The sequence below is a fragment of the Podarcis melisellensis genome, assembly GCF_964234715.1.
Source record: "Podarcis melisellensis genome assembly, chromosome: 15".
Lineage (NCBI taxonomy): Eukaryota > Metazoa > Chordata > Lepidosauria > Squamata > Lacertidae > Podarcis > Podarcis melisellensis.
The window spans coordinates 29,769,995-29,785,241 of record NC_138532.1 but is presented as its reverse complement, the minus strand read 5'-3'; the positions used below and the strand labels follow the sequence as shown (position 1 = coordinate 29,785,241).

The window sequence follows — 15,247 nt, the reverse complement described above, 5'->3', positions numbered from 1 at the left end:
CTTAATTCGTTCCGGAGGTCCGTTCTTAACCTGAAACTGTTCTTAACCTGAGGTGCCACTTTAGCTAATGGGGCCTCCTGTTGCTGCCGCGCCACCACCGCGTGATTTCAGTTGTCACCCTGAAGTAAAGTTTGTAACTTGAGGTACTATTTCTGGGTTAGTGGAGTCTGAAACCTGAAGCGTCTGTAACCCGAGGTACCACTGTATATTCGAAGCATAAAGCACATGGTTTCTTCCAAAGAACCCTGGTAACTGTAGTTTGTTAAGGCACCAGGAATTGTACTGTTTGGAGCGAGCAACGATCTGCAGGATTGGGGGAAACCCTGTGATTTAGCTATATGCATGATGCTCATGCAGCTGTGTGTGTGTGTGTGTGTGTGTATTCAAATAGCTGTGATCCCACTCCTGACACCTGAAGACAGGCCTTTATCCTCTGAGGGAATGTTCCCTCCAACTGTTAGGAGAAGCTACCCTCTTAGACATTTATGTATTTTATTTCCTTCCGTAAAATTTGTATACTACTAGATTGTAAACAACTTCTCTTCATTCTCGTCTCTACCTCCGGTGTGTGTTCTGTCTGAGGATAGAGGCAGAACTTAAAACAGCTGGTGACTGTATTTGCTGGGGGGGGGGGAACTCAGCCGTAATCTCCGTCCCGGGGGGTCGTGGTGCAATGTGAAACCGGCAGGCACCTGAAGGCGCCTCATTTGGACGCCTGCCAGCTCTTCTCACACTTGCCTCTTGAAACTTGCCAGATGTAGACAAGGATGGCTCAACTAACACCAACAGCCTTTCTCTTGCATTCTAAACATCTCGCCTGGTGAAGGGTTCTGGGGAGCTCAGAAGCTTCCACAATCCCTTGCTTGGCCAAAGAAAGGAATGGGGCGAATATGGAAGTTCCACCTCTCTCCCTTTATATAAGGACGTAAGCAGAGCCTGCAGGATCAGGCCAATGGCTCCTCCAGTCCAACGTCCCATTCCTCCAGTGGCCAAACAGATGTCCCAGTTGGGGAATCTTCAAGCAGAATCTGAGCACAAGTTCACTCCTCCCGCTGTGATTCCCAGCAACTGCTCTTCAGAAGCATTACTGAGTGCACCATCGTTGTCTGGTAGCCATCAATAGCCCTCTCCTCCAAGAATTTGTCCAATCCTCTTTTAAAGTCATTTAGGTTAGTGGCTTTCACTGCCTCAAGTGGGAGGGAGTTCCACAGTTGAACTGTGCGCTGCACGAATAAAACTTTTTATCTGTTCTGAATCTTCCAACATCCTGCTGGATGCCCACAAACCCTTAAGTCTTTCCTTTTTTATTGTCAGTACTTATACCCCACTTTTTCTTTTTCAGATCCAAAGAGTTGCAGCTATTTACTAGATACTTAGGTTTGTTTGTTTTTAATCCTTTCCCCATCTGTATCAGCCTTGCTACCCATCTTGATCCTCCAAGGCATATGACCCTCAAAAGGTTGCACCGAAGGGAATGTGGCTCTCTAGCTAAAAAAGATTCTTCTGGCTTTGCCCTAGAAGAATCGCGCCTCCCCATTTCCCCCAGTCAAACCTGTTAAATGTCCAGCCTTTGTAACTCTTGATCACTTTAAGGAGCTTTAGAGGATTATTGAATTGCCTCCAAAATAGTGTGGCTTGAACAACCCAGCCAGATGGACGGGGTATAAATAATAAAATAATTATTATTAGAATTGTAGAGTTGGGAAGGGACCCATTGGGGTTCGTCTAGTCTTAACCCCCAGCATGGCGGGAGTCAACCGATTGAAGCAATGTGGGCTAGCGATTTCAAAAGTATTTCTGGTGGATCCAAAACAGATTCAGAGGCTCACTGATGAGTCCGGGGAAGCTGAGGCAAGGCAGATGGGTTGCTCAGCAGAAATCCACTTGCCCCCTAGAGGTGGGTGTTGCTTGCCCTGAACTGGGGGAGCAGGAGGGGCTGCTAGGTGTCCTGGGATGATGGGCACAGACTACTCCCCTCTCCCTTGTTTGACCATTTCCAAAAGAGCCGCCTCTTTGTAGAGCGGAGAGCCTTTGCACAAAGTGGATTCAAAGCAGCAGGTGTTTTCTCTGTCCACTTCCTTTCTGGCCGGGCGGCCTCAGGCTGTGTAATATATTTGCTTTGGCCTCTGGCCATTCCACACAAGTTCTCGGCCGACTCAGGCCTCCCGCTAAATGAGATCTGACACCGTCGACATGGAGCGACTTAGGCCCCTGTCAACAGGCGGCAGGAGCTCTGCCTTCTCCATGCAGCCGAAGCAAAGCGGGGATTGTAGGCCGTTTCCCCCAGGATCCCCACTTGGGCAGAGGTGGGCTTGATGTCCTCAGCAGCTGCAAAAGAACGGCCCATGTTGGCTTCCTTAGTTTGCACTGCCCTGCAGGCAGAAATGTTGCCCTGGAGGCGGAATGAATAGGGATGCTGTAGAGGCATTGCAACCAGGGGGACCAGAAAGCCTTACGATGTTCCATCTGATATAGAGAATTTCATAATTTTCATCATTTAATTGGGGGTATGAGGCCTGGTGAATGTGCACAATAACCAGTTGTGCTGCATATTAGCCACTCTTAAGAACATGGATCAGGCCAGTGACACCTCATCCAGCATCCTGTTCTCACAGTGGCCAACCAGATGCCTATGGGGAACCAGGATCCGAGCATAAGAGCACCCTGCCCTCCTGTGGCTTCCTCAGTAAACACACAAGACGTAACTGGCTGTGTTCTTGGATGAATAACGTATACTATTCATTGTAACAAATTGTAAATTTCAACAGAAGTAACCAATAAAGTTCAACAAACGAACAAAGCAGAAGACCCAGTGGATCAGATCATTCTATAGTCAGTTCATGCATAAGGTCTATCCATGTAATGGTATCTATTCCACCTGTCTGTTCATAACGTCCAAACCATCCACTTGAAAGGTTGTTACAGTTCCACAAAATCCTTTCACAGAGTCTAAGACAAGGATTTCTGGAATAAAGCGGAACATTGGCCTTGTTTCACCGCCCTGGGCTTCATCAGTAGTTAAAGCTCATATGTGATATTACAGGACAGTGGATCTTATGGCAAAGTAGTAGCTGCTAATGAATAGTATACCTTATTCATCTAAGAACACAGCTGGTTACGTCTCGTGTGTTTATTGAGTATGCTTAACGTGACCATAGGTTTGTTTGTTGTTTTTGCTCCTGTGGCTTCCAGCAAGTGGTATTCAAAAGCATCTTCGCCTCTGGAAACAGAGCATTCCCTTCCCGGCTGGCAGCCATTGAAAGCCTTATTATCTGGATTGTCCAATCTTTCAAAGCCACCCAGGTTGGTGAACGTCAGTATGTCCTGTGGGAATGAGTTTCGTGGTTCTATCTCCATGCTGTGTGAAGACTTAAATTTATACACACACCTCTCTCCAGGAAACTGAGAGGCATGTTTGAAGAAGAGAAGAAGAGTTTGGATTTGATATCCCGCTTTATCACTACCCAAAGGAGTCTCAAAGCGGTTAACATTCTCCTTTGCCTTCCTCCCCCACAACAAACACTCTGTGAGGTGAGTGAGGCTGAGAGACTTCAGAGAAGTGTGACTAGCCCAAGGTCACCCAGCAGCTGCATGTGGAGGAGTGGAGACGCAAACCCGGTTCACCAGATTACAAGTCCACCGTTCTTAACCACTACACCACGCTGGCTCTCTGTTTGCAGCCCAAAGGCACATTCCATTCAGGGAAAAGCCCCCAAGGCAAGTGTGAAGCAGGACTGGTGTGGGCCAGGGAAGGTGCTGGAGGGAGAGGTCAACCAGGGTCCAGCTGCATCAGACCAAAAGACCCAGGATTATGCTTCCAACAGAGGACAGCTCAGAAGCAGAAGGTGCTGGGGATGGCGGCTAATTTTCAAGTCGGGCATGCAGAGTTACACTGCTTCTGGAAATGTGGCTTCGCTTTAGCTACCCTATTAAACGACCATCATTATTAGTCCAACCCCATTGTTCTCCCCACGAAATTTATGTACCACTTGATTGTTGTTGTTGTTTTTATAAAAGAAACAAAGCCTTGAAGTGGTTCACAAGGAAAATAAAACAATAAAAATTTTCAGTTTAGAACAACCCTTGAAGATAAAATCGACAATAAACTAGAAACAGATCAAAACACGCACCAACATTCTGCATGTCTGGGTAGGCTTGCCAAAAAAAAATATTTTTAGCAGGTGCCTTAAAAAAGCACACTGAAGGCTCCTGCCTGTTGTCAAGAGGCAGGGAGTTCCAAAGTGCAGGTGCTGCCACACGTAAGAAATCCAAGTTCTTACAAATGAGGAACGGATGTTTTGTGGCGCCTGCAACAGGGCCAGTTCTGCAGGTCGAGTGGGCGTATATGGAGCAAGGCGATCTCGCAGGTAAACTAACCCCAAGGATTTTACCTATTCATGGTGAATTTGGCCTGGTAGCAAATTGGCAAGCGGTGCAGATCTCTGAGCACAGGTGTTCTATTCACTCCTGTCAGCAATCGTGCTGCAGCATTCTGCCCTAGCTGCAGCTTCTGGATCAAGTGTAAGGGAATGTAGAGCGCATTGCCCTAATCCAGACTTACACTATCTCTGGAAATGCATCGTCCACTTAGTTATCCTATTAAATCGTTAGACCAACCCCAAAGATGGAGATCAGCTCTCTGTCTCTTCCTGACCTCTCAGCCGTCCAGCGGAGTATCCCAGGGAGACACAGCTGGCTTTTTTTTTAAAGCTCTCAGACACATCTGGAGGCGTTCAGGCCCAAAACGCCGCATGGGTGCTGGAAACGGGAACACACAGGCACGAGACAAATCGGCCCCACTTGCAAGGAGGGACTGGCTGTCTGGTGCACTTGGGTGAGGCAGCCAGATGGTTGTGTTCAGGGCCTGTGCTTCAGGGTGGGGCTACAGAGTTGTTGTCTCCCCCCCCCCACTCAAAACTGCTGAGCTGCAGACAAGAACCATCCATCTACAACCAATTCTGGCCCCATTCCCACCTCCTCTCATCTCCCCACCACATCCCAGAACTTCCCAAAATCCTGGAGAGAGACTCTGATTTCTCCCACAGAGCTTTGAGCCCCTGTTCCCCTCTCTCCCGCTACCCGGCCAATCATAAAAGTACATAGCTATTTTCATTTGCGAAGTCAAAGCTAACTTTGAATGATCTGTTAGGGCTTGTTCCGAGATTGCCGAGAGATGAATGAGGTATCAAAATCGCTGCAAATTTGCAGGGGCGGCAGGCTGGAAATTCTTTGCCTGTCTACCCCGACGAAAGAATGAACCCAGACCAACTTGGCAGAAAGGAAGGAAAAGGTGTGGGGACACACACACACACACACACTGAAGTTAGTAAACACAGCCTGCGGCTAGCTATTTATTGAAACCTAGTTAACTCTCTAGCCAGAGGAACACTGGCTTGGTTTATTGAAAGGAGTCCTCCATGGGGTCAGCAGCTGTGGTTGCAGAATGTTTACGAATATCTAAACTGCTCTGGAGTTTAAAGAGGGTCAGCACATGAGGTTCTGGGGACGAGGTTCCGTCTGATAGAATAAAAGGAAAGGAAGAACGGAACTAAACCTTGTGTGTGAGAGGAACCGGTACTGTCATGGTATATGAATGGTACTGGGCCAAGTTCAAGGTAATTACTATCAATATATAAAACCCTTAACTTGGGAACCAGTTTGCAAGATGGCCTACCCCATATATGTCCACTAGACTGGCATTGTTACAAGTGCCACGTAATAACCCATTCTACATTTGTAAGAACACAATAGTTACACTTTGGAACTACCTGCCTAGTGATAATCAGTCGGGCCCCTTTCCCTGTACACTTTGCAGCACTTGCTGAAAGTGTTTTTGTTTAGGCAGAGCTACCCTGCTCTTCGGAAAGTTGATGTGAGCTTTAATTCTGCTTTTAGACTCTTTGTTATTTTAACTTTTCGAAGGCCTTAAATTATGACGGTTAATTGCTCTCGTCGATAATTTTATTGTTCTCTTTTGTAAACCGCTATGAGGTGTGTCAGGGTTGGGTTTATTTATTTATTTTACAACCAAGAGGTGTATAAATTTTAGGAAATAAATAAATGACGGAGAGGGACCACCGAGACAGAAGGTGCTATTATGGGACAGCTGACCCCCCCCCCCGCTTTCCCTTCTTATATTGATGCTGCTGTCACGCCAGTAGCAATCCCACAAGGAATTGAGCTTGATCTGGACTTCATGAAGAATGGAAAACTGCCCTTGGAAATTTAAAGGCAGCCCCGCCACCTGAGACCCCGAAACCAGCAAAATCTCCTTTGCCGAAGCTCACATTTTGTGGCAGGCGGCGAGACTGTGGCTTGCTTTTTGCATCCTGTTCCTGGCCCCTTCCCAAGCCTCGGATCTTGTGCAGGCCAGCCAAACGCCTCGCGGTCCACGGATCACGTTGCATTGGGCTCTTTCTTCAGCCCTGGGTTTGTGGTCTCACATGATGGCTTGTGGTTCCCCAACCATCTGGCCAGAGATCATTGTTTCATTCAATGATTTCTGGCAGTCGCCTTGGGCATGATTATTCGGAGGGAAGGAGACAAAGGGGAATTAAGAAGATGGTGGAGTGGGGTGGGGGTGTAGCGGGGAGAGAATTGCATATGGATGGCAGGAACTACCCTTTCTTTCCTTGACAATTAGAGGGGCCCAAGCGGCTCGTGGTTAATGAACTGACTAACCCATTTCTCAGTTTCCACTCTTTGCTAAGGGCGTTGACTTCCACACCTTGTAGAAAGCTAACCCAGAGGTTTGTAAAATTATGAATAGGGCATTGTAGGGTTTGGGTTTTTTTTTTTGCAGGGGGGTCAGTCTGGACAATTCCCCAAGACTCTTCCAGTTCTTGGGAGTCCTGTGCCCAGTGAGGGGTTAGAACAGTGTTTCCCAACTTTGGTCTCCAGCTGTTTTTGGCCTACAACTCCCATCACCCCTAGCTAGCAAGACCAGTGGTCATGGATGATGGGAATTGTAGTCTGAAAACGGCTGGAGACCAAATGTTGGGAAACACTGGGTTAGAATCTAGTGAATGATTCTGCTGAACTGATCAGACAAGCTTATTTGCAAGACAAATGACCTTAGCTGGCCACTTAAGTGTCCTCACCAGCATCTCTAAAGCATGAGCTACCTCACAAGAGCTACCGCTAAGTGATGGGCCCTCCAGGTCTCTCCTCCACTAGGTAGGAGAACAAGAGCCAGTTTGGGCTGTGTGACCTGACCTGGAAGCTGGAGGCACAGAGACCTGCTTGCTCTGTGCTGGATCCAGGATGAGATGTGGGTCTGGGCTGAGGAGCTGGAGAGAGTGGAAATGAGGATATTTTCATCTCCACGGCCTCAGGGTTTGCTCAGCGGCTGCATACCCTCCAACATACTGCAGAGGAAAATTGGGACACGTGAATTTCAAGGCCAGGGATGCAGGTGGTGCTGTGGGTTAAACCACAGAGCCTAGGACTTGCTGATCAGAAGGTCAGTGGTTCGAATCCCCGTGACGGGGTGAGCTCCCATTGCTCGGTCCCTGCTCCTGCCAACCTAGCAGTTCGAAAGCACATCAAAGTGCAAGTAGATAAATAGGTACCACTCCAGCGGAAAGGTGAACAGCGTTTCCGTGCGCTGCTCTGGTTCGCCAGAAGCAGCTTAGTCATGCTGGCCACATGACCCGGAAGCTGTACGCCGGCTCCCTCGGCCAATAAAGCAAGATGAGCACCGCAACCCCAGAGTCGGCCACGACTGGACCTAATGGTCAGGGGTCCCTTTACCTTTTTATTTCAAGGCCACATGTCACGTGCACGAGAACACAGCCCCCAAAACAGGCATCTTTTGCGCTCTTGCAGGAGCCAAAACAAGACATCCCAGGATCCATTCGGAAGCCAGGATGGTTTCTGTAATTCCGGGATGTCCAGGTATTTTGCTGCTTCTTGGGCTTCTGTTGCAATTTGCAGCAATTTGTAGGGCTTTTGAAATAATTAAAAATCCTCATCAAAATTGGCCAGTATTTTATTGCAAATTTCTCAAAATAAATACATTTTTGGTATGCAATTTTCCCAAATACAATACATTTCTGTATGTTGTTTTCACTCATACCTGCATTGCAAATTTTGGAGGAGTGCACATTTTGAAGGATGCCTCTGTTTTGGTCCTGATAATGCTTCGAAAAGTGTGAATAGGATAGATTCAGCTTTAAACGTGTGCTGAATCAACTTTCTCTTCCATCCCTGTCCCGGGCACTGGAAAATAAACACTCCTTGGCGGGCCTTACTCTTCAACCTCACCATGCCAAAAGGTTCTGTTCTGGGACAGAAAAAAACACACCATGCCTTTTTAGCACGCCTGTCTTCACTCTTAGGATGCCATTGTTCACAGGTATCTGGCTGTGGTCAGATTCATCCTGATGTTCTTCACATCGGACTAGGATTGTGCTTGATGCGTGTTGGGCAATGGAAGCCAGAAGCAACAAAAATCACCTGCCTCCCTGGCTGAGAAAGTGGATGGAATATTTTTCTGAAAACACATCCCATTGGATCATAGAACTCTGATTACTTTAAGGAGCCTTGCAGGATAATTGAATTGCCCCAGAATAGAGTGACTGAGGCAACCCAGTCAGATGGGCGGGGTATAAATATAATAATAATAATAATAATAATAATAATAATAATAATAATTATTATTATTATTATTATTATTATTATTATTATTATTTATTAATCAAAGATCTTTATTGAAACTTAACATATATACAGTGGTACCACTGGTTAAGTACTTAATTCGTTCCGGAGGTCTGTTCTTAACCTGAAGCACCTCTTTAGCTGATGGGGCCTCCTGCTGCTGCCGCGCCGCTGGAGCACAATTTCTGTTCTCATCCTGAAGCAAAGTTCTTAACCTGAAGCACTATTTTTGGGTTAGCGGAGTCTGTAACCTGAAGCGTATGTAACCTGAAGCGTATGTAACCTGAGGTACCACTGTACATAATAACCAAAATTCCCAATGATTCCCTCACATAAAACATAATATCTAAATTATAATATCTAAATAAATTATTATTACTAGAATTGTAGAGTTGGAAGGGACACCAAGGGTCATCTAGTCCAACCCCCAGCAATGCAGGGATTGGCAGATGTGACCATCAAGCACCCTTTATCCCCTTGGATGTTGCCAGACTACATTTTATTTTATTTATTGCATTTATATTCCAACTTTTTCTACAAGGAGCTCAAGGTGGCGTATATGGTTCTCCTTCTCAAATCCCTACAACAACCCTGTGAGGCTGACAGGCAGTGACGGGCCCCCAAAGGCCACCCAGTGAGCTTCATGGCCAAGTGGAGATTTGAACCCTGGTCTCTCCCAGGTCCTAGTCTGACACTCTAACCACTACACCACAACCAACCCTTTCAGTATGGCTGATCCTTGGCCATGATGCCTCATGGGCCTGACATCTGGAGTCCAACAACATAAGCCCATAAGACATGCCTGCTGGTTCGCCCAAACGCCTGTGGGGAAATCTGTGAGCCGGATTCGAACACAAGAGTTGAATCCCCTCCTGCAGCTTCCAGCAGCTGGCATTCAGAAGCTTTGCTGCCTCCAGCTGTGGCGGCAAAAGCATAGCCATCATGGCTCATAGCCATCAATAGCCTTACCTTCCATTAATTTGTCTAATCCTCTTTCAAAGCCCATCCCCGTTGCTGCCTCTTGTGGAAGTGAGTTCCACAGTTTATGTGAAGAATTCCTTTTATCTTTTCTGAATCTCCCAACATCTGGATAGTGTAGTGGTTAGAGTTTTGGGAGAGACCAGAATTCAAGTCCAAGTCAGACGGCTACCTCTGCAGAGCTGCTCAGGTCTATGAGGAGATACTTTTTCAACAAGTTGGGAAGCGGGAGGGCCCTGACTTTTTCAGGGTCTGAGATGCTGCCACAGGAAAACCTGGCACATGTGCTTCAAGGTAGGAGGTGAGTGTTCCAGCTCCTCCAGGCTGGTGAAGAGGTCCGAGATCCTCTTCCTATGGAACCGGCAGTTGCTGAGGTTGATATCGAAGTTGCTGGGGAGCTTGATTATCTGGGAGCTTGAGGCCAAGAGCTCCAGCACCGTCTCAGCCTTCTGAAAGAGGTCAGCAGAGAAGGTGTCGTCCTCTAACCACCACAGGTAGGAACACAGCCACTCGAAGATGCTGCTGAAGCCCGACCAGCAGGCAGGTCCATGGAGGGTGCAGGTGTAGCATGCCCCAAACTCCAGGAGGAAGCGCAGGAGGGGAAAGCGGAGTTGGAAGTTTTTCAGGCGCACGTGGTTGTGTTGAATAGTCACTTTAAAATGTGAAGGTTCATTATTATTTCACAAGTTGTGTATGTCTTTAAGGGCCAGGGCCAGGGCAAATAACGAGACCCAGTCTTACAGCTGTGAAACATAGCAGGTGCTGCTGAGTTGTGTTAATCAAGCTGTGTCAGCAATTGGGTATAGTATATAAGGAGTAGCACCTAGCTCTCCCATTACCCTGGGGGATGGGTTGGTGGTTGGGTCTGGTTTGTTGTTGATGTATTTAGTGTATAAGGAGTTTTTGTTTTTGTTATTAAAACCTTAAGTTATTTTTGAGTCCCTTTTTAATGCATGGTCTCCCCAGCAAGCTCTCTGCAGCGCTACTAAACTGCAAATGGCTAACAGGTTGAGGGACTTGTAGGTTGGGCACTCACTAGGGTTGGCCCCGTGGGTCATCGGCAGCTGAGTGACCTGGAAGCAGAAACGGTTGACGGTCTGAGCCTCCTCTTCGTCACCTCCCACTGTCTTCCAAAGAAGGGAGATGATGGAGGAGAAGATGGTGTTGCCATCTTTTGTTGTGGCCTTCACATTGGCTCCCAAAGGGCAGGGACAATAAAGAAACAGCCAGTTTACTGGTTTGTTTTTTTTAAATGACCTTTGGCAATGCCACCCCTGTCATCATTTTCCTATTTTTTCTAATCAATTTTTACTAAAAGTATTTGACATAAAACACAATCAAAACCAAACTAAGGGAGAAAAAAAGAGAAAATAAATATATGGCCCTCTATCACAATTATATCTTAACCCTTATTTAAAGTAATACCAAAGAGGTTTAATAATGTGTTTAGAATAGTGTTGGAAGTATTTGAAGTTGGGAATATAGTGTGGCAATGCACGATTATTCGTATTTCTTTCAGTTAACCAAAAATAAAGAATAATGTTCTTTTTTGCCTAAGTAATCCATTATCTATATAGACCATATATATATCTCATAAAAATACATTAGGATTGATCAGTGCTTGCACTTTTATCATTCCAGTCCACCCAGGCAGGTCGTCTTAGGGAGAATGCCATGTGGTGGCAAAAGAGTGCCAGCCTCCCGGGCTCATATCCCTCCTCTGAGACCACTGGTTGTTTTGCACTGGATCTGGACCCCTGCAGAAGGAAGCAGCAGGGCTCAGTGGGGCGGGCGGGCGGAAGCTCACCTCCTTCCAACAAAAGGCAAATGCTTTCCGTATTGTGGATCTGGACCCCATCACTGCTGCCTAGAGCCTAACCAGAAAGGAAGCAGTTGAAGGGAGGGATGTCACAAAAAATGTATATAAAAATACAGCCTCCATAAATAGTTATCCCAATGATTTCTGTAATTTTAAAAGAAATGCAAGACCGGAAGCATTAACTGGGTCCCCCTCCAACCTTCAAAGGTGATTTCTGCCCCACCACGCAGGAGTGCTTCTGCGGCTCGGACAATCCCATACGCCGCCATCTTCAGCAGTGAATAGCTCACACCCTCCTGGTAGTACACGAAGTTGGGTGTTCCTTTCCAGCAGCTCATGAAGGGCTGCAATCCGCCTGTCATCTTCTACCACGGCGCTGGCGCTTCACAAGAAAACAAGGCAAATAAAGCACCACCATGGCCATAGGAGGAGGGCAAAGTTCCGTGGTGGTGCTGGTGGTTTGGTAACAATAAAGAGCCAATCAGTAGGCAGCTCAGAGGGAAGAGCAGTGTGCCAATGAGAAGACATGTCCTTCTGGGGGCCACATGCCAGTGGTGGGCAAGGCCAGAGTAGGTAGGAGAAACTAATGTGATTGATTTATTTTTACATTAATACCTTTATTGTCAATGTACAACCTGGGTACAATGAAATTAACCGAGCCTCCCCCCCCCACCACATAAACACTCAATCTCATAGCCCTCTGTGTGCTTGTCGCACAACACACCAACCCCGAAAGTCAGTTGCACTAGATCATTTTCCGTTCAGCAGCCTAACAGCCCATGGATAGAAACTGTATTTTAGGCTGCTATTTATGACTGATTATACTTCTATATCTCCTGCCCAAGGGTAGAAGATTAAAGAGGTGCTGGCCGGGTTGTGAATCGTCCCTGAGAATTTTTCTCACTCTCCTAAGGCAACGATCCCTTGCAATGTCATCTAGTGGGCTCAGGGGACAGCCCATGATATCATGTGCTGTGTTCACCACCCTCTGTAAAGACTTTCTGTCTGTGGCTGTCAAGCCAACGTACCACACTGTGATACAATATGAGAGGACACTTCCTTTTGTGGACCAGTAGAAGGAGGTCATCAATTGTTGTTTAATGTTGTTCTTTCGCAAGACCCTGAGGAAGTGGAGTCTCTGTTGGGCCTTCCTAACCACCTGAGTTGTTTTTTCCAAGTGAGGTCTTCACTAAGATAAACTCCCAGGAATTAGACCACCAGGTCCATCTAGCTCAGTACTGTATGCTCTGACTGACAGCAGCAATGGCTCTGCAGGCAGGGGATATTATAAGCGCCAGCTTGGAGATGCCATTAGGGGCCTTCTGCATGTACATAAGGTGTTTACCCTTAACCATGGCTCTTTCCCTGAAAGGTAGGATTGCATTTGTGCATTTCATGGTATTTATACACTGCTTGATTGTAGAAAACCCTCAAAGATCCTAGTTCTCATAGTTCTGAAGAATGGGATGAATTGAATAAGAACTCTGCTCAGTATTGCCTACCTACATTGATGGAGAAGCAGCTTCCCAGTTACCTGTCCATCATTTCCAGCACCAGAGGATCCAAACATTCCAAAATCTCATTGACCAATCCCTGGTACTCATAGATGCAGCTGAAGCCATGGAGAAAAGGCATTCTGCTTGACTCCCTGCGTTGATTCATTCAGGAAATGGTCTAAAGCTTCTCCCTCGGCCTACCAAAAAATAAATTCTTCATCACCATGACAGTCATTCACAACCATATGTATCCTACAGTGCTTGTTAACACATCCCTCCAAAACCCACAGTACAGGTTAACCATTTAGGTAGGATAGCAATGTTTCAACCAATCTCTTGCTGCTGCTTCTTCTTCTAATAATAATAATAAATAATAATAATAATAATAATAATATCCTGCCTTTCCCCCAGATTATGACTAAAGGTGACCTACACAAATTAAAACATAGATCAAATACAGAAAGCTAAAACATATTTTAAAATAGTAGTTTAATTGAAACTGCAATGGAACTTAAACAATTTGAGAATGAAGCTATTTCCCCACAAAGTCACTGGGTTACTTTGGTGGTTGCTCACTGCCTCTCAGCATAACCTAACTCACAGGGTTGTTGTGTGGGGATTAATTGAGGCGGCGGGGAGAACTACGCCCATCACCTTGAGTTCCTCAAGAGAAAAAAGATGGGATGTAAATACAGTAACGTAAATAAACAAAGCAGCGAACATTCCCCTGCCAAAAGGGGGGGAAGAAAGAAATCGCCACTGCAGAAAACATTCTGCCGAACACAGCAAGTACTTTTGGCTCAGCCCTCGTCCAGACATGCTGTCAACATGTGTCTCTGCAGATATACAAGGGGCGGGCGATTGTGTGTGCATGAGAGTCCCCTGTGCGTATCGAACAGGCCCAGTTTCTGAGGATGCCAGACAGGATATCCAGAGTGTCAGGAAGATAAACGCCAGAGCCACAAGGTGTTTTCCTCTTGCTGTCTCCTTGTGGGCAGCGCCTGGGCTCTGAGCAACTACGCATGTGTATACATGGGGAAGGGGCTTGAGGGGGTTGTAGAAAAAGAGAGTTTGGAGGGGATGTGCGGACTTAGAAGATGTGTGGTATGGATTTATGGGGTGTGTCTGGCAGCTGCCGGGAAGTGCCTGGCTCCAGAGCAGCCGTCTTAAGCACCTTTGGCACAGCTCTGGGAATGCGCACGGCCACAGACACCACCACATGGCGCAAGCCCAAGGAGAAGGGGGCATGGAGAAGGACTGTGGGGTTTGCAGGTGGAAAAGGGCAGCCAGAATGGTCAAGGGCATCTTCCCTATGAGGAAAGGTTGCAGCATTTAGGAGTCAAAGATGACATGATAATACAAGTTTTTCTCCTTGTAACACAGCCATCCAATGAAGCCGAATGAGGCAGCAATGCTTTGAATATCAGTTGCCGGAAGCTACAGGAGGGATGCTCTTGTGTTCGAATCCTGCTTTCAGGTTTGCCATAGGCATCTGGTTGGCCACTGTGAGAACAGGATGCTGGACTAGGTGGGCCATGGGCCTGATCCAGCAGACTCCTCTTATGATTACCAAAGTGTTCTCTTCAGATTGTCCCCATTTTTTGCTATTGAGGAATGTGTATAATAAAAAACGCCACAAGTTAGGGTTTCTGTGTTCTTTGGGGTTTAGCACCTTCCCTTGTAGACCAGCGTTCCTTAACCTGGTGCCCTTCAGACACTTTGCACATCATTTCCATCAGCCCCTGCCGGTTCCAACTTGAAATGTAGAATTGTGTCGTCAACATGTCCACCAGCTGACATTCTGATTTCTGAATTCTGAATTCTGTGTGGAAAACTTCACGCTGATCTCTTAAAGGGAGACATAAGGCATAAGCCATCAGAGAATGCCAAGCCGGGGAGCCAAACCAAAAGATTTGTTTCCCTTGACGTGTTTACATTTTGCTGAATCTCAAGGAAGGTGCGGTTGGGCATTTCTTCATGAAGTGTTAAGATGGTATTATATGCTGCCCCCCATCTCTGTTTAGCAGTAGCAAAATTCCAGGGGGGAAATCAAGGCACAGCAGAGGCTGCAGGTTCTTCGAAATAAGGTTTATTCGTATGTACTTACACCTGAATACATTACACCTGCTGCATTTTGACTTGAGCAGGGCTTAATCCTAGGTCAGATTATGTGTAGGGATGCTTAACCTCTGTATAAGGTTACTCAGAAGTAAGCCCAACCAGTTACTCCCACTTTACCCTCTGTTGTCTTTACTAGTTCTGTTCTCGCTTTATTCTCAAGAATAATGAAACTCAC

At 46.5% G+C, this 15,247-nt stretch overlaps 1 pseudogene across 1 annotated transcript; it reads right to left on the bottom strand.

The window, feature by feature from the left end:
* Positions 1–9,796: 9,796 nt before the first annotated feature.
* Positions 9,797–11,817, bottom strand: LOC309357373 (ankyrin repeat and SOCS box protein 6 pseudogene; annotated as a pseudogene). Its single transcript has 3 exons — positions 11,655–11,817; positions 10,644–10,831; positions 9,797–10,271 (listed from the first exon to the last, which is right to left on the bottom strand). The product of its transcript is annotated as an ankyrin repeat and SOCS box protein 6 pseudogene (transcript).
* Positions 11,818–15,247: the final 3,430 nt, after the last annotated feature.